This window comes from Kogia breviceps, chromosome 2, assembly GCF_026419965.1.
Source record: "Kogia breviceps isolate mKogBre1 chromosome 2, mKogBre1 haplotype 1, whole genome shotgun sequence".
In the NCBI taxonomy this organism is placed as follows: Eukaryota; Metazoa; Chordata; class Mammalia; order Artiodactyla; family Physeteridae; genus Kogia; species Kogia breviceps.
In genome coordinates this window covers 54,552,377-54,571,629 of record NC_081311.1, presented here as the reverse complement: position 1 = coordinate 54,571,629, position 19,253 = coordinate 54,552,377, and the positions used below count along the sequence as shown (strand labels likewise).

The 19,253-nt window shown below is 40.9% G+C and overlaps 1 protein-coding gene and 1 non-coding gene across 4 annotated transcripts in view; one reads left to right on the top strand and one right to left on the bottom strand.

Moving 5' to 3' along the window:
* Positions 1 to 19,253, top strand: part of SH2D4B (SH2 domain containing 4B) — an 88,442-nt gene that overhangs the window by 8,767 nt on the left and 60,422 nt on the right. The gene's annotated exons all lie outside the window — the stretch shown is intronic.
* Positions 11,293 to 11,365, bottom strand: TRNAG-CCC (transfer RNA glycine (anticodon CCC)). Its single transcript has one exon. It is a non-coding gene; the product is annotated as a tRNA-Gly (tRNA).

The following is a 19,253-nucleotide window of genomic DNA, read 5'->3' as shown; positions in this document are numbered from 1 at the left end:
GTGTCTGGCGGTGTGGGAGGGTGTCCAAAGTCCTGTGCAAGGTAGACAAGAGGTAAAAAATCCCCTGTGGCATGATAATTGGTAAATTGGGGCTGAGTGTGGGTCTGAGGGACCAGTGAAGGCAACAGATGAGCAATGGGGGTGCTGCCAGCTTCCCAGCGAGAGCCCTGGAGTCAGGCAAGAGGAATGTCATGAGAAGTGTTATCTGTGGTGACGCCAGGCCATCCAGCTGACCCCAGAGAGGTGTCCTAGTCCCTGTCACCTGTAGATATAGGCGTTGAAGCTCTCAGGGTGTATGTGGGGGGCAGGCAGATCCTGCTTGCTCATCCAGACTTCCACACCCGAAGGGATGCTCCATTAGCTCATTTCCTGAGGGGCTCAAGGGTGGGAAATGACAGTGTCACAGATCACTTCTCCACCTTTTGGTTGGGTTGATGCTCTTTTCAACATGTCTCTAGCTTGGTGGGATAGAACCAAATCCCCTGGATTTTCATCTTTGGTCTACTGGGTTGACCTTGGAACATCACCTGTGCAATGGGAATAATAACCCTTCCCCAGTAGTTGTTGGCAGGGTTCAAAAAGCTTCTTCAACAAGTGGGAAAGCTCCCGCCACCATGTGGGGCACATAAGAGCCAAGCCATGTCCACCTCCTTCCTTTCCTCACTGCCTCCGTCTGCCTCTGGTGGCAGATGCCCCTGGAATTTGTTCAGCCTCTTCCTGAATGTTCCCAGGCTATGGGCCCAGCTCCACCACTGCTTGGCCAACCTCAGTTTTTCTGGAGTCTCAGGGATGAGGTTGGGGGATGGGACTTTTCCCGTGTCTGTCAAATCATTACTCCTTGTGTGGTTACTTCTTAGGGTAAATTGGAAGAAATTCAGTTATTCTAGTTAAAGGAGACTCTTGGTTCTTGGATGCTGATAAGCTTTCCTACAGGTGAAGCAAAGATGTGGCATTATGGTGGGTGACAGGGCTAGTCTGTGGGGAATTGCATAGTGTATGGCCTGGGGCCACCCTGGTTGTGACTGTGCAGCTGGGTGTGGGACCCCTTAGGGTGTGGAGAGAGGGGCTAGGGGCCAGACCACTACCCCCGCCTGGACTCTGAGACCCCTTGTAGGCCTTGCATGCAGTTGGTGCTCTGCCCAGGTGTGTGGAATTGACCTTGACGGGGAGAGCCCACTTTCTGCCTCCTCAGCCCTGTTCAGCCTCCATATGGTAGACAGAAAGGTGGGGCAGCAGTGCTGGTGAGCAAGGTCCTCCGTGGTACAGTCTCATCATCGCTGACGGGCGTCACTCTGCTTTCCTCAGAGGGAAGCTCATTTCCTTCTTCCGTGAAGAGGCAAGGGCTTTCTGGGTGGCTGTAAGACTGAAGGAGCCACTGTGCAAAGTTTCCACGCTGGCCCTGGCTGGGGGCCTCTGCAGCCCACCAGCTCACTCCCTTTCCTCCCTGCCTTCCCTCAGCCGGCGCTGCGGTTCTGGCGGAGGCAGCTCTGCCAGCATCCACGACTTCCCGTCTCCAGTGCCAGCATTTGCAGAAGCTGCAAAGCCCCAGACTCACCAGGCGGGTAGTGGGAGGAGCCAGGCAGAAGCTGCCATGAGAGCATGTGGGGCTCTTGGTGCCCAGCAGGTGTGGGTGTCCCCAGGGGTGAGAGTGCAGTTTTCTTGGCTGTGGAGGGAGATCAGCCTTATGTGGAGCCCTTAACTGTCAGCTCTGAGCATCCTATATCTAGAAGGAGAGAACTGTCCAGCTGAAGGCCTTTGGTAGGGGAGCCTGGAGGGGTTTCCAGAGAGTAGGCTGAGGTTCTGGAAGCTAAGGGGGAAGGGCCAGGGCTGCAGGAAGAATGAAGCCTCAGAGCAGCTGCATTCTTTGGAATGCAGGAGAACTCACCCAGATGGAAGCCTTGCCTCCTGTGTGTCTGACCTGTCCTGGGCCCTTTAAGTGCCTGTTTATCCCACCCCCTTAGGGACCTGAGGTTGGGTCCTTTGTATTTCATGAAATCTAAGATGCCATAGCTTGAAAGACACACTGTTTTTATATATTACTAAGAAAGCTGTAAATTAAACCATGATACACCATTGTTTGTAAGATAGATTCTGATTTCAGAAATGTTAAGGTGTGTGTCTTCAAATTAATGAAATATGCCGAGATGGAGTCGAGATGGAGTTAGAATCGGGTCCAGGCCTGCTGGGGCTCCAGTTCCCCCCACTGCAGGGCACACATCTTCCTCCTCCTCACAGCTGCTCCCAGGGTGAAATGACATATTCCAGGTGATTAAACACCAGTGCAGAAAAAGCAAAAACAAAATCATAGAAGTAATCAAAGAAAATATGAGAGAATAGTGGGGAGAGCGAAGGTATTCTTAAAATAAGATACAGCAACAAAAATAAAAGGAAAAATAAAGATAAATATGACTAGATTTTTAAAATCTTCTTGATAAAAGATGCCAAACGGAGTTTAAAAAGAGAGCAAAGCAGGAGGTAAATGAGAGAAAAATATCTGCAACATTTATAACAGGCAGAGGACTTGTATCCAGAGAATAAAGAAACTTCCTAAGTCAGTTAGCAGAAGACAAACAGTAGAAAAATGGGGAATAGACGTGAACAAGCCATTCACAGGAGTGCAACTTCGAGTCACAGTGACCATGTGGAAAGGTGTTCATCCTCACTAGCGAACTATCAGTACATCACTGCAAATTAAAACAATAATAATAGCAGAAATTAAAGAAGTTTGCTAGTAGTAATGTTGATGGGGGTCCAGAGAAAGAGATTCTCTCCTGCATGGCTGTGGAGGGACAGGTTTTCTGCAGGTTCCCGAGGAGCTTGGGCCCACGGGGATGGGGTTCTCCTGTCCCTGTAACTTTCTCCCAGCTGCCGCCAAAAGCCCATGGGCTGTGGATTAGTATTATTTTTAAATTTTTATTGGCGTATGGATGGTTTACAATGTTGTGTTAGTTTCAGGTGTGCAGCAAAGTGAATCAGTTATACTTATATCCACTCTTTTAAATTTTATTTATTTATTTATTTATTTTGCGGTACGCGGGCCTCTCACTGCTGTGGCCTCTGCCGTTGCGGAGCACAGGCTCCGGACGCGCAGGCTCAGCGGCCATGGCTCACGGGCCCAGCCGCTTAGCGGCACGTGGGATCTTCCCGGACCAGGGCATGAACCCGTGTCCCCTGCATCGGCAGGCGGACTCTCAACCACTGAGCCACCAGGGAAGCCCTCCACTCTTTTTTAGATTCTTTTCCCATATAGCTCATCACAGAGTATTGAGTAGAGTTCCCTGTGCTATACAGTAGGTCCTTATTAGTTATCTGTTTTATATATAGTAGTGTGTACATGTCAATCCCAATCTCCCAATTTATACTTCTCCCCCTTTCCCCCCTGGTAACCATAAGTTTGTTTTCTACAGCCCATGGGCTCTTTAAACAGATGGAGTTTTGCTCAGCTCTGGCTGAAGGGAGGCCCTTCTCCTGCCTGTTGCAAGGCCCCAGCTGGGGATGCTGGGCTGAGCTGCCCGGGTGTAATTTCCTCCCCTTGCTTCAGGGGTGATCATGCCTGCCACCTCCCTCTTTCCCTAACTGTCCACCTCACTGCTTCCCTTTGCCCCTGGAGGTCAGCAGGGGCAGTTTCTGAAAAAGGCTACAAGCTGGTTATCTCCTGACTCCCTGTAACCTGATGCCAGGTCTCAGCCCCCCTCAGGGGAACCAGGCTGAAGTAGCAGGTTGCAAGCGGCTGCCTGCCCCTCTGTTATCTCTCCCAGTGGCTAGTAGCATCGCTGCTTTCCAGGTTTTTCTCATGTAAAAACTAGCAAAGCTCCCTAGGATTCTTGCATTTGGAACCAGATTTTGCATTCAACTTTGGGGTTTAAATTCTTTGGGTACATTTCCACACCTGTTTCCCTCATGTCCTTTCAAAATGACAGGGCCTCAGGGAGCATTTATTTTTATCCTATCATCTCACAGATGTGCTTATTATCTGGCCACCACGGTTGGGTTCTCAGTACATACCATAAATGATTTCAAACATTTGAAATTTAATGGCTGAGAATGTAGTCAACCTTGTTTCTGTGTGCACTTGATAAAGAAAGTATTCTGCTGTAGTGTGGAGTGTTCTATAGACGTCAGTTAGGTTAAGTTGGTCAGTACGTTGTTTAGACCTCTATATCCTAACTGATTTTTTTCCCTATAAATTACCTTATCATATAAATTACCAGGAGAGTTTTTGTTGTCACACACAGCTTTATTGAGATATAATTCATATACCATACAAGTCACCCATTTAAAGTGTACACAAGTCACCCATTTAATGTGTACAACTAAATGGTTTTTATATATTCACAGAGATGTGCAGCCATCACCACAGTCAATTTTGGAATATTTTCAGCACCTCAAGAAAACCCATACACTTTAACTAGTACCTGCCAGACCCCTTTCTCCCTGCTCCAGCCCTTAGCAACCACTAATCTACTTTTTTTTTTTTCTGCACTGGGTCTTCATTGCTTTGAGTGGGCTTTCTCTAGTTGCGTCAAGAGGGGGCTACTCTTTTTTTTTTTTTTTTTCTTTTTTTAAACATCTTTATTGGAGTATAATTGTTTTACAATAGTGTGTTAGTTTTTCCTTTACAGCAAACTGAATCAGTTATACATATACATATGTTCCCATATCTCTTCCCTCTTGCATCACCCTCTCTCCCACCCTCCCTATCCCACCCCTCTAGGTGGTCACAAAGCACCAAGCTGATCTCCCTGTGCTATGCGGCAGCTTCCCACTAGCTATCTAATTTACATTTGATAGTGTATATATGTCCCTGCCACTCTATCACTTCGTCACAGCCCACCCTTCCCCCTCCCCATATCCTCAAGTCCATGCTCTAGTAAGTCGGTGTTTTACTCCCATCCTACCACTAATCTCTTCATGACATTTTTTTCCCTTAGAGTCCATATATATGTGTTAGCATACGGTATTTGTTTTTCTCCTTCTGGCTTACTTCACTCTGTATGACAGACTCCAGGTCTATCCACTTCATTACAAATAACTCAGTTTCATTTCTTTTTATGGCTGTGTAATATTCCATTGTATATATGTGCCACATCTTCTTTATCCATTCATCTGTTGATGGACACTTAGGTTGCTTCCATGTCCTGGCTATTGTAAATAGAGCTGCAATGAACATTTTGGTACATGAGTCTTTCTGAATTATGGTTTTCTCAGGGTATATGCCCAGTAGTGGGATTGCTGGGTCGTATGGTAGTTCTATTTGTAGTTTTTTAAGGAACCTCCATACTGTTCTCCATAGCGGCTGTAACAATTTACATTCCCACCAGCAGTGCAAGAGGGTTCCCTTTTCTCCACACCCTCTCCAGCATTTATTGTTTCTAGAGTTTTTGATGATGGCCAATCTGACCGGTGTGAGATGATATCTCATTGTAGTTTTGATTTGCATTTCTCTAATGATTAATGATGTTGAGCATTCTTTCATGTGTTTGTTAGCAATCTGTATATCTTCTTTGGAGAAATGTCTATTTAGTTCTTCTGCCCATTTTTGGATTGGGTTGTTTGTTTTTTTTGTTATTGAGCTGCATGACTTGCTTATAAATTTTGGAAATTAATCCTTTGTCAGTTGCTTCATTTGCAAATATTTTCTCCCATTCTGAGGGTTGTCTTTTGGTCTTGTTTATGGTTTCCTTTGCTGTGCAAAAGCTTTTAAGTTTCATTAGGTCCCATTTGTTTATTTGTGTTTTTATTTCCATTTCTCTAGGAGATGGGTCAAAAAGGATCTTGCTGTGATTTATGTCGTATAGTGTTCTGCCTATGTTTTCCTCTAAGAGTTTGATAGTGTCTGGCCTTACATTTAGGTCTTTAACCCATTTTGAGTTTATTTTTGTGTGTGGTGTTAGGGATTGTTCTAATTTCATGCTTTTACATGTAGCTGTCCAGTTTTCCCAGCACCACTTATTGAAGAGGCTGTCTTTTCTCCACTGTATATCCTTCCCTCCTTTATCAAAGATAAGGTGACCATATGTGTGTGGGTTTATCTCTGGGCTTTCTATCCTGTTCCATTGATCTATATTTCTGTTTTTGTGCCAGTACCATACTGTCTTGATTACTGTAGCGTTGTAGTAGAGTCTGAAGTCAGGGAGCCTAATTCCTCCAGCTCCATTTCTCATTCTCAAGATTGCTTTGGCTATTCGGGGTCTTTGTGTTTCCATACAAATTGTGAAATTTTTTGTTCTAGTTCTGTAAAAAATGCCAGTGGTGATTTCATAGGGATTGCATTGAATCTGGAGATTGCTTTGGGTAGTATAGTCATTTTCACAATGTTGATTCTTCCAATCCAAGAACATGGTGTATCTCTCCATCTGTTGGCATCATCTTTAATTTCTTTTATCAGTGTCTTATAGTTTTCTGCATACAAGTCTTTTGTCTCCTTAGGTAGGTTTATTCCTAGATATTTTATTCTTTTTGTTGCAGTGGTAAATGGGAGTGTTTTCTTAATTTCACTCTCAGATTTTTCATCATTAGTGTATAAGAATGCCAGAGATTTCTGTGCATTAATTTTGTATCCTGCAACTTTACCAAATTCATTGATTAGCTCTAGTAGTTTTCTGGTAGCATCCTTAGGATTCTCTATATATAGTATCATGTCATCTGCAAACAGTGACAGCTTTACTTCTTCTTTTCCTATTTGGATTCCTTTTATTTCTTTTTCTTCTCTGATTGCTGTGGCTAGAACTTCCAAAACTATGTTGAATAAGAGTGGTGAGAGTGGGCAACCTTGTCTTGTTCCTGATCTTAGTGGAAATGGTTTCAGTTTTTCACCATTGAGAACGATGCTAGCTGTGGGTTTGTCATATATGGCCTTTATTATGTTGAGGAAAGTTCCCTGTATGCCTACTTTCTGCAAGGTTTTTATCATAAATGAGTGTTGAATTTTGTCAAAAGCTTTATCTGCATCTATTGAGATGATCATATGGTTTTTCTCCTTCCGTTTGTTGATATGGTGTATCACGTTGATTGATTTGCATATATTGAAGAATCCTTGCATTCCTGGGATAAACCCCACTTGATCATGGTGTATGATCCTTTTAATGTGCTGTTGGATTCTGTTTGCTAATATTTTGTTGAGGATTTTTGCATCTATGTTCATCAGTGATATTGGCCTGTAGTTTTCTTTCTTTGTGATGTCTTTGTCTGGTTTTGGTATCAGGGTGATGTTGGCCTCATAGAATGAGTTTGGGAGTGTTCCTCCCTCTGCTATCTTTTGGAAGAGTTTGAGAAGGATAGGTGTTAGCTATTCTCTAAATGTTTGATAGAATTCGCCTGTGAAGCCATCTGGCCTTGGGCTTTTGTTTGCTGGAAGATTTTTAATCACAGTTTCAATTTCAGTGCTTGTGATTGGTCTGTTCATATTTTCTATTTCTTCCTGGTTCAGTCTCGGCAGGTTGTGCATTTCTAAGAATTTGTCCATTTCTTCCAGGTTGTCCATTTTATTGGCATACAGTTGCTTGTAGTAATCTCTAATAATCTTTTGTATTTCTGCAGTGTCAGTTGTTACATCTCCTTTTTCATTTCTAATTCTATTGATTTGAGTCTTCTTCCTTTTATTCTTGATGAGTCTGGCTAATGGTTTATCAATTTTATTTATCTTCTCAAAGAACCAGCTTTTACTTTTATTGATCTTTGCTATTGTTTCCTTCACTTCTTTTTCATTTATTTCTGATCTGATCTTTATGATTTCTTTCCTTCTGCTAAATTTGGGTTTTTTTTGTTCTTCTTCCTCTAATTGCTTTAAGTGCAAAGTTAGGTTGTTTATTCGAGATGTTTCCTGTTTCTTAAGGTATGATTGTATTGCTATAAACTTGCCTCTTAGAACTGCTTTTGCTGTATACCATAGGTTTTGGGTCGTTGTGTCTCCATTGTCATTTGTTTCTAAGTATTTTTTGATTTCCTCTTTGATTTCTTCAGTGATCACTTCGTTATTAAGTAGTATATTGTTTAGCCTCCATGTGTTTGTATTTTTTACAGATCTTTTCCTGTAATTGATATCTAGTCTCATAGCATTGTGGTCAGAAAAGATACTTGATACGAATTCAATTTTCTTAAATTTGCCAAGGCTAGATTTGTGACCCAATATATGATCAATCCTGGAGAATGTTCCATGAGCACTTGAGAAAAATGTGTATTCTGTTGTTTTTGGATGGAATGTCCTATAAATATCAATTAAGTCCATCTTGTGTAATGTATCATTTAAAGCTTGTGTTTCCTTATTTATTTTCATTTTGGATGATCTGTCCATTGGTGAAAGTGGGGTGTTAAAGTCCCCCATTATAATTGTGTTACTGTCGATTTCCACTTTTAAGGCTGTTAGTATTTGCCTTATGTATTGAGGTGCTCCTATGTTGGGTGCATAAATATTTACAATTGTTATATCTTCTTCATGGATCGATCCCTTGATCATTATGTAGTGTCCTTCTTTGTCTCTTGTAGTAGTTTTTATTTTAAAGTCTATTTTGTCTGATATGAGAATTGCTACTCCAGCTTTCTTCTGATTTCCATTTGCATGGAATATCTTTTTCCATCCCCTTACTTTCAGTCTGTATGTGTCCCTAGGTTTGAAGTGGGTCTCTTGTAGACAGCATATATATGGGTCTTGTTTTTGTATCCATTCAGCCAGTCTGTGTCTTTTGGTGGGAGCATTTAATCCATTTACATTTAAGGTAATTATCGATATGTATGTTCCTATTACCATTTACTTAATTGTTTCGGGTTGTTCTTGTAGGTCTTTTCCTTCTCTTGTGTTTCTTGCCTAGAGAAGGGGCTACTCTTTGTTGTGAAGCACGAGCTTCTCACTATGGTGGCTTCTCTCGTTGCAGAGCACGGGCTGTAGGCGTGTGGCCTTCAGTAGTTGTGGCACGCGGGCTTCAGTAGCTGTGGCACACAGGCTTAGTTGCTCCGTGGCATATGGGATCTTCCTGGACCAGGGATTGCACCCATGTCCCCTGCATTGGCAGGTGGATTCTTAACCACTGCGCCACCAGGGAAGTCCACTGCTAATCTACTTGATGTCTCTATGGATTTCCCTATTCTGGACTTTCATATGAGTGGAATAATATAATATTGGACTTTTGTGACTGGCTTCTTGCACTTAGCATAATGTTTTCAAGGTCCATCCACAATGTAGCATGTATCAGTATCATTCTTTTTTTATGGCCGAATAATATTCCATTATATGGATGTACCACATTTTGTTTGTCCATTTATCTCTTAATGGACATTTGGGTTGTTTTCACTTTTGGCTATTATGAATAATGCTTCTATAAACATTCACGTACAAGTTTTTGTGTGAATGTATGTTTTCATTTCTATTGGGTGTGTACCTACGAGTGGAGTTGCTGGATCATTTGATAACTTTATGTTTAATAACTTGAAGAATTGGCAGATTGTTTTCCAAAGCAGTCGCATCATTTTACCTTCCCACCAGCAGCGTATGAGGGTTCCAATTTCTTCACTTTCTCACCAGTACTTGTTATTATTATGTTTTTGGTTAAATCCATCCTGGGAGATGTGAAGTGTTATGTCATTGTGGTTTTGATTTGCGTTTCCCTGATGAGTAAAGATTTTGAGCATCTTTTCTTGTGCTTATTGGACATCCATATATATCTTCTTTGGAGAAATGTATATTTATATGTATATTTATTTATTTATTTAATTATTTAATTTATTTATTTTTTTGTGTGTGGTATGCGGGCCTCTCACCGTTGTGGACTCTCCCATTGCGGAGCACAGGCTCCAGACGCGCAGGCTCAGCGGCCATGGTTCACGGGCCCAGCTGCTCTGCGGCATGTGGGATTTTCCTGGACCGGGGCACGAACCCGTGTCCCCTGCATCGGCAGGCAGATTCTCAACCACTGTGCCACCAGGGAAGCCCGAGAAATGTATATTTAGATCCTTTGCCCATTTTTAGACTGAGTTGTCTTTTTATTATTGAGCTGTAAGAATTTTTATACACTCCAGGCACAAGTTCCTTATCAGATATATGGTCTGTAAATATTTACTTCCACTCTTTGGATTGCCCTTTTACTTTCTTGATGGCATCCTTTGAAACACAAAAGTTTTAAATTTCAAATTTTGATGAAGTCCAAATGGTATTGATATATATTTTCTTTGTTGTTTGTGCTTTTGGTATCATATCTAAGAAACCATTGTCTAATTTAAGGTCATGAAGATTTATACCTATATCTATATTTTCAAATTTATTAACACAGAATAGCACAATATTCTCTCTTTTTTTTTTTTTTTTTTTTTTTTTTTGTGGTACGCGGGCCTCTCACTGTTGTGGCCTCTCCCATTGCGGGGCACAGGCTCCGGACGCGCAGGCTCAGCGGCCATGGCTCACGGGCCCAGCCGCTCCGCGGCATGTGGGATCTTCCCGGACCGGGGCACGAACCCGTATCCCCTGCATCGGCAGGCGGATTCTCAACCACTGCGCCACCAGGGAAGCCCCACACAATATTCTCTTTTAATCAGTTCTTGTTTTACATCGTCTTCTTATTCCTAATGCCGTATATATTATATATACTGTATACACATTCCATACATATATATAAACATATATATGGATATATATAACATATAACATATATATGTTTTAACTTAATTTTTTTAAAAATAAATAAATTTATTTATTTATTTATTTTGGCTGCAGTGGGTCTTCATTGCTGCACGTGGGCTTTCTCTAGTTGCAGCGAGCTGGGGCTACTCTCCGTTGTGGTGTGCGGGCTTCTCATTGCGGTGGCTTCTCTCGTTGCGGAGCACGGGCTCTAGGCATGCGGGCTTCAGTAGTTGTGGCTTGCGGACTCTAGAGCACAGGCTCAGTAGTTGTGGCACACAGGCTTAGTTGCTCCGCGGCATGTGGGATCTTCCCAGACCAGGGCTCGAACCTGGGTCACCTGCATTGGCAGGCAGATTCTTAACCACTGTGCCACCAGGGAAGCCCTGTTTTATCTTAATTTAAGCATGCTGGGTGGTTTCCTACTTTATTATATTTTTCAAAGAACAAATGTTTAGTTGTGTTTATAATGTATATGCTTTGCATTCACTAATATTTGTGTTTTTCATTAATTATTTTCTCCTGATTTTATTTTGTTGTTCATTTTTTATGTCTTAGATTGAGAACAGTTTATTCATGTTACTTCTTTTTTAAAAATTTTATTTCATATTTTAAAAATATTTATTTATTTATTTATTTTATTTTGCTGTGCCAGGTCTTAGTCATAGCATGCATGCAGGATCTAGTTCCCTGACCAGGGATCGAACCTGGGCCCCCTGCATTGGGAGTGCGGAGTCTTAACCACTGGACTACCAGGGAAGTCCCACATCTTTTTTTAAAATAAAGCTTTTAAAATTTCTCATTATAAAATATTTAAACACATAGGTAAAATGGAAAATAATATAATAAGTACTTATGGACCCATAGTGTCTTTATTAAGTGTTAACTTAGTGCCTTCTTTGTTTTTATTTAAGTACATCATATACAGTTGAGACCCACTTTAACGCCTTTCTAAAATTTCACTCCCCACCTCCCTCCCCATATGCAAGCCTATTATAAATTCAACATGTATCATCCTTATATCTTTTCCATACTTTAATTTATATTTTGTAAGCAATATGTTGCTTAATCATTATATGAATGACATTATACTGTATGCAATCTGAATTTAACTTAATTTATTGGTTCTGCATTTTTCAAGGAGATATGTCTGTGTTGTTCAAACCTATTTATTTTTCTTGCTAGAGGGTACTGCATTATAAGAACGTGCTATAATTTATTTATCTGTTTTCCTTGATTAGTCGTTTATGTTGTTCCTGATTTTTAATACTTTGGACAATGTTTCCATGAACCTTCTTGTTCAGGTTTCTCTGGGCACGTGTGTACTTGGAAGTGCTATTCCTTGGTAATAATATGTAGCATGTTCAACTTTACTAAATATTTGCCAAATATCTTCAAAGTGGTTGTATCAGTTCCTTCAGCCATCAACAATTTATAAGAATTATCATTGCTCCATATCCTTTCAACAATCAGAATTTGTCATCACACTTTTTTATTCTTTCCAGTCTTGTGGGAGTGAAATGACTGTATTTTTTCATCATCATACACTCACAGTAAAATTAATGATGGTTTCACTCTTTGATGAAACAGTAAACCTTATTCATTTTATTGTATGACAAAATGGAAGGATGCATAAGGCATTTCTGAAGTATGATGGGTGCCTTGAGGAAAGGCACTGTGTGATTTTTTGAGTTATGTGCTGAACTAGCCTCTTTATTCATGGAATACCATTTTTACTTGAAAGAAGACTGACAAACTATGTCTTTTTTCAGACTTGAGTATTTGCAGATGAATAAAGTGAATCTGTCACTTCAAGGAAAACAATGGATAAAATTTATTCCAGTGATAAAATTCCAGGTTTCAAGCAAAAATTAGAATTTTTGGAAAACTTGTATCAGCTACAATGAACTTATTAGATTCCCAATACATAAATGCTTTTCTCTGAGGTTCATAGTAATATTAACAAACAATTTTATGATATTGTAAAATAAAATGGGTCCACATTTGGAAGATCTGCTTGATTCAGTGAACCAGTATTTTCCAAGGACCAATGAGGACTGTTGCAAAATCACACATGAGTAAAAGATCCATTCAAAGTGCAAAATAAACCAATGGGTTTTAATTTTATTTTGCTTAAAAATCTTTAAACCTTTTATTTTGAAGTAACTTTTTTTTTTTAGGCCATGCCCAGTGGCATGTGAGATCTTAGTTCCTTGACCAGGGTTTGAACCCACATCTCCTTCAGTGGAAGTGCAGAGTCATAACCATTGGACCGCCAGGGAAGTCCCAAGTTGCTATTATTTTAAATAAATATATATTTAAAATTTTCTCAGTTTTAATTTTGAATATGGTAAATACTGATAGATATAACCCACATAAACAAAAATTCTTTGAGATACTCAATATTTTTAAAGAATATAAAGGGGTCTTGAGAGCAAATTATTCGATAACAGATGCTTGAAAGGATACATTGTATGCAATGAGTTAGCTTTTCTACAATGCATCTAGACTAGTCCTATCTATATACCATTCTTGGGAGAACTGAGAAAAAAAATGACCATTCAAATTATGTTTTATAGGGCTTATTTCTCTCACAGGACCCTAGTAGAGAAAGATTCTTCTAGACATTAATAAGTTAATACATGTAAAATATGTTGAACCATGATTAGCAGATAAGCCTTCTGTAGATGTTAGCTGTTACTATTGCTTTTATTAATTGGTGCAATCGTTTGACAGTTATGTGTATTCAAGTATCTTCTCTCAGTTGGTGACTTGATTTTTAATTGTCTTTATGGTATTTTTTGTGTGTAGAAATTTTAAGCTTTAATCTGTAATCAAATAGATCAACATTGTCTCATAGTTTATTCTTTTTATGTCTCATAGAAGAAATTCTTCCTTTCCCCAAAGTAATAATGATATGCATTTATATTTTCCTCTGAAAGTTTCCAAACATCCAAATGTTCCTTTTCACAGACTCATAAAACCACCTTTGTCAAGGTCATTGGTGACTTCCATGTTGTTGAATCCAGTGGTCAATTCTCAAGTCTTCATCCCAGTGACTTATCAGTAGCCTTTGACACAGTTGACCTCCCTTTAATTCCTGAAATTCTTTCTCCACTTGGCTTCTGGGATACTGCTCTCTTTTGGTTGTTCTCCTGCCTCACAGGCTTCTTTGTCCTCATGTCCTTGGGGGTTCTTCTCCTATCTAGGTGTTGGAGTGTGCTGGGCTTCAGTCCTTCGACCTCTCCTGTTTTCTGTCTACACTCACTCTCTACCTGCTCTCGTCCAGTTTTGTGGCTTTAAATATCTATACACCGATGCCTCCAAAATATTATATTTTAGTTCCAGCCTCTCCTCTGAACTCTGTTGTATTCAACTGCCTATTGTATGTCTAATAGACATCTCAAACTTAATTTGGCCCAAACAGAAATGTTGATTTATCCAAGCAGTTTCTTTCATGTTACTCTCTTCAGTAATATGACCATCCATTCCATTGTTTAAACTGAAAAGTTAAGAGTTTTCTTGCTCTTTTGCTTTCACAACTCATATCCAAAATGTAAGCAAATATTGCTTTTTCCTTCAGAATATATCCTAAATCTTAACCACTTTATACCTCCTCCACCAGGACCATCTTAGTCCAAGCAATGATTGTCTGTCCCTTGGACGATTACAAATGCTCACAAATGCCTACAGGTTTTCTTGTCCCCTGTTTCCCACACTGAATGAATTAAAGCTGCTGCTTCTCCAACTGCATTTCCAGTTTCCCTTCTTGCTCCCCTCTGCTGCAGCCACAGTGGCCTGGCTGTTTCATGAACTTGCCAAGCACATTACCAGCATCTGACCGCAATCCTACTCAGGTCCCAGTCTCACCTGGAGAACTTTGATTCCCCTCTACCCTGTAGGAGTCTCATTCCTGGTGACCACTATTTGCTTCAGGACCCACATGGGAGCATCCACCCTGCTCACTGTTTCACACTTCTGTTTGGAATAGAGTCAATGGAGGCATCTATATTGTGTTTGGAGAAGAGAATTTTATCTTCACGGGGACATCAAAAAGAAAAGCCTTTAAGCTTATACTTTTTCTTTTGAGCTTACTGTTATCTGTGCCCATATTTTTTGCTACAATTTTTCTCCTAGATAATGTGTAATTTCAGTTTTGATTTCCCCTAAGATCCATGGGTTCTCTAGGAGATATTTTCTTGATGGCTATTTTACCCCATTGATTTCTAAGTTTTGTATTATTATTTGAGGATTCGGTCTATAAAATTTTCTCATAATTGCAAGATCAGAAGAAGAAAAGTATATTGTCAGTGTTTAAGGAGTAAAGTTCTGTAGTTGTTAAGTAAAATTTGTTGTCTATATTATTCAAATACTCTATATTATTAAATTTTAAAATCTATTTGGTCTACCAGCTTCTTAAATAAATATAGCAAAACTCTCCACCATGAATATATATACATTTTCAAATTCTCATTGTGTTGTTAGGAGTTTTTGTTTTATGCAGTTGTCTGCTATGTTGTTTGTTGTATAAAGTTTTATGACTATTATATCTTCTTTGTGGGTTGCATCTTTTATAATTACATAATATTCTTTTTTGTCTTGTCTAACACATTTGTCCTTGAATTTACTTTGTCTAACATTGCCACTTCTGCTTTCTTTTTGCTTGCCTTTGTGTGGTCTATTGTTGTTTTTTTTTTTTTGTGGTATGCGGGCCTCTCACTGTTGTGGCCTCTCCCGTTGCGGGGCACAGGCTCCGGACGCGCAGGCTCAGCGGCCGTGGCTCACGGGCCCAGCCGCTCCGCGGCATGTGGGATCTTCCCGGACCGGGGCACGAACCCGCATCCCCTGCATCGGCAGGCGGATTCCCAACCACTGCGCCACCAGGGAAGCCCTGTGTGGTCTATTGTTAACTAGCTCTTTATTTTTAAACTTTTTCTTTTTTACATGTGTGTTTTATTTAAATAGTACAGAATTGGATTTTACTTTTTCTTCCCCATCAGGAGAAGGAAGGATTTATTATTATTATTATTATTATTGTTTTTCCATGATGGGGAAAACTTGGGAATACTTTATCTAACCTAAATTCAAAAATATAACTGGCAGCATTTTCTAAGGACAGCTCACATGTGAAACACCCTTATGTGCAGAATTACAGGGTTAGAATGGTCACCAGTAGAAATTTAATTTAGTGACCATTCCAGTGGAATTTTAATTTAGTAAAAGAAGAGAAAATTGACACTGAAGCTATAATGAAATACGCCTTTTTAGAAGTAGGGTCAAAAAGTGATGACTTAATTAATGACATTAAATAGTGGGTTTTTTTCTTTCTTTCCTTTCTTTTTTCTTTGAATTTTATTTTATTTTTTTTAATACAGCAGATTCTTATCAGTTATTTATTTTATACTTATTAGTGTATATATGTCAATCCCAATCTCCCAATTCATCCTACCACCCCCAAGGAAGGATTTATTATTATTTGCAGCCAGTAAGGAGAACACCTAGGGTCTTTCCCAAAGCAGTGTTTGTCTTTTACTTTTTATTTACATCTGACAGTCTCAGATCTTTAATAGGGAAATTAATTCTGTTCCCATTTTTGTGTTAATGAATATACTTAGGGTTTAGGGATTCTGTGTTATTTTTCATTTGTTATCTGTATCAGTTAGGGATGTGCTTGGCCGTAAGTAACAGAATGCACGATTAATAGTTGCCTAATTAAATAAATCTTGAGTATTTATTTATATTACCACATTTCATTTAATAATTACAGAACTGTATTCCTTGGAGTTCCTTATTTTTCTCACATGATAAGAATTCTGGAGGTGTACTGCAATGGATAGATTAGTTTAGCTGCTCAGCAAGATCATCAAGGCCCCATCTCCTTCAGTCCTTCTGCTTACTCATCCTTAGCATGTGGCTTTTTTCCTTATGGCTGCAAAAGTCCTCCAGCAGCTCCTGGCATCACTTCTTCATTCCAGGCAGGAAGAAGAAGGTGAGGTAAACGAGTAAAGAGTGAAGGGGCTTCTCCTAAGAAGTCTTCACCTTTTTTTTTTTTAATGTTTTTTTATTGTGGTAAAAGTTGCATAATATAAAACATACTATTTTAACCATATTTAACTGTACAGTTCGGTGGCACTAAGTACATTCACGTTGCTATGCAACTCTCACCATCCTCCATCTCCTGAATTTTTCATCTTCCTAAACTGAAACTCTGTCCCCATTAAACACTAACTCCCCACTCCTCCTAGCCCCCCTCCGCCGGTCCCTGGCATCTACCAGTGTACTTTCTGACTCTACGAATTTGACTATTCTAGGTACCTTGTATGAGTGGAATCAAACAGTATTTGTCTGCAACCTTAAGAAGTCTTCACCTTTTGTTTCGAGAATGAGTCCCGTCATTGGGACTTCTGCCTGCATCTCCTTTGTCAAGAACGGGGATGTATGGTCACTCCTAGATCGATTACTTGCCAAGGAGAATAAATTTACATGATGGGTTTAGACTAATTTTATTTGTCCTTTGAGGCTGGGGTAGAAACCTGCCTCTCCTGAAACCAAGGGATCTCTGTTACTCCCCAAAACAAACTGGGGTTTTTAGTAAGGCAGGAAGGTGGCTGGAATGGGTGATGAGGAGGTAACTGACAGTGCCTGCTATAATAACTACACATTTTCTGTTGTTTTCTCTTTTCCATTTAAGTATTTTTGCAGGATTGGTAAGCCTCTTATTTACTTTTGCCCACTATTAATTTGGAAGTTCTACAATTCTAGTAGTGGTTGCTTCCCTGGTTCTATCAGTCATAATTAAACTTATATTCCTCTCTTACTATGTTGCTTTAACATACTAAAAATATACCAATGCCGGGGGAATTAATGCTGCCTTCTGCAATAGGTAAATGCTGGAATTTCAGAAGGTGAACATAATGAAGGTTTATTTCTGATTAAGTCGCAGTTTGATGTGGATTAGGTAGCTGTCTGCCTGGCTTGCTTTTGAACACTGACTCATGGATCAGGCTGCTGTTTTCTCCACCGTCTTGGAGTTGTTTATTTCCCACTGAAGGGATGGGAGAGAGAATGTGGAAAAGGCACTCAGATTGCAGCCAGCCTCAGCCTGAAAGTGGCACAAATCACTTCCCCCGACGTTCCACAGACTAGAATTCAGTCATGTGACCCCATGGAATTGAAGGGAACCTGAGAAAAGTGGTCATCTGGTGGGCTCAGGAAGTGGAGCTGGGGTGCTGGACATAGCGTGGTCACTGTCACAAACTGTCATTCTGGTTGCTCACTCGTTTTGTTCTTCTCTGCATAAATACACTGACCACCTCCTTAAGGGGATGCCCGCAAGTCTCACCCGGTCACTGCATCAACCCAAAGTTCGCAGTCTACACATGTTCTGCGTTAGGCACTCTAAGGTCCTGGTATGGCTAAAAAGACATGTCATCCTAACACGGCCCACCTTTAGGACACGGTATACAGTGGGGGAGCAGGGTCAGAATATCCGCTATGGAAAAGGGGGGAGTGTGAGCCCCACTCAATCACTAGTCTATAGCATCCTGAAATCCTCCAGGTCAGGCTCTGCGAGGTCCCCCTGCCCTGGCAGTGAAGAGGTGGCCTTGAGTGGATGCTGTCTGTGCCCTGGAGGCTCCTCTTGTTCATTATCCCCCTTGGCCACATCCAGAGTGAGTGTTGAGGGTCGCACCCTCCTTGGACCAGTATAGCCTTTGAAACCTGCCCCCTGGTCATCGAGGCTGGGTGCCCAACGGTTGTTTAAGTCTTGAACAATCAGAGGCTTTTTTAGTCCAGACTCAAGAGACTTAGGAGGCTTCTGATCTGTTTGCTTCCATGTGCCAGGAGCAACATCTAAGATTCTTCTCTGGACATATTTCGCAAATTGCCTGTTTTTCTTTGCCTCTTTACCCCAATGCCTCTACCTTTCGACTGAAGGTCATCTACATTAGGCTCTTTGAACAATAAGTGTGAGAGATTGCAGTCTGAGTGTGCTTGTGAGGAACAGAGACAGGGTTGGGAGAAAATCACACAAGGGTGTTGTTCAGGAGATGCCTGTGAGAGAAAAAGGGCAGGGAGCTGGAGCAGGCTGGGAGAGCCATCGCACTGCAGTGCAGGCGTGACCTTGAGTGAAGGAGAGGGGAAGGGCAGGTTGGCTGGAGGTGTTCCAGGCAGCCACGCAGTCCAGGGAAGGTTTGTCAAGGCCTCCGGGAAGTTGCCCATCAGAGTCCCACGTCTCCCAGGAACCAGCCTGCCATGCTCAGTCAAAGGCTGGGAGCCTCCTCTGGAAGCATGGCCTTGGGCAAACACGAGGGCATAGGAGCTGGAGTGCACAGTCAGTTATGCTCCCTGTTGTGGGATGTCCATGGAGCACATTCTCATGACCATCACAGAGATCTGTGTCCTCGGGCCCTATATTCACCTTAAAAGTTTTACTGGGCCAGTCATGCAAAACCTTTAAAAATCCCATCTCTTGCAATTTGGGCCCCAGAAAGAGATGGCTTTTCCAAACCTACAACATCCCAGATTTCTATATTCTCTTTATTCCCTTTCGTTTCTACTTGCAAAGTGCTCAATTCTTCCTTGAACTGAACATCTTGCCAAACACAGCTCCTAGCAACCAAACCACTACCAAAGTTCTATTTTCCAA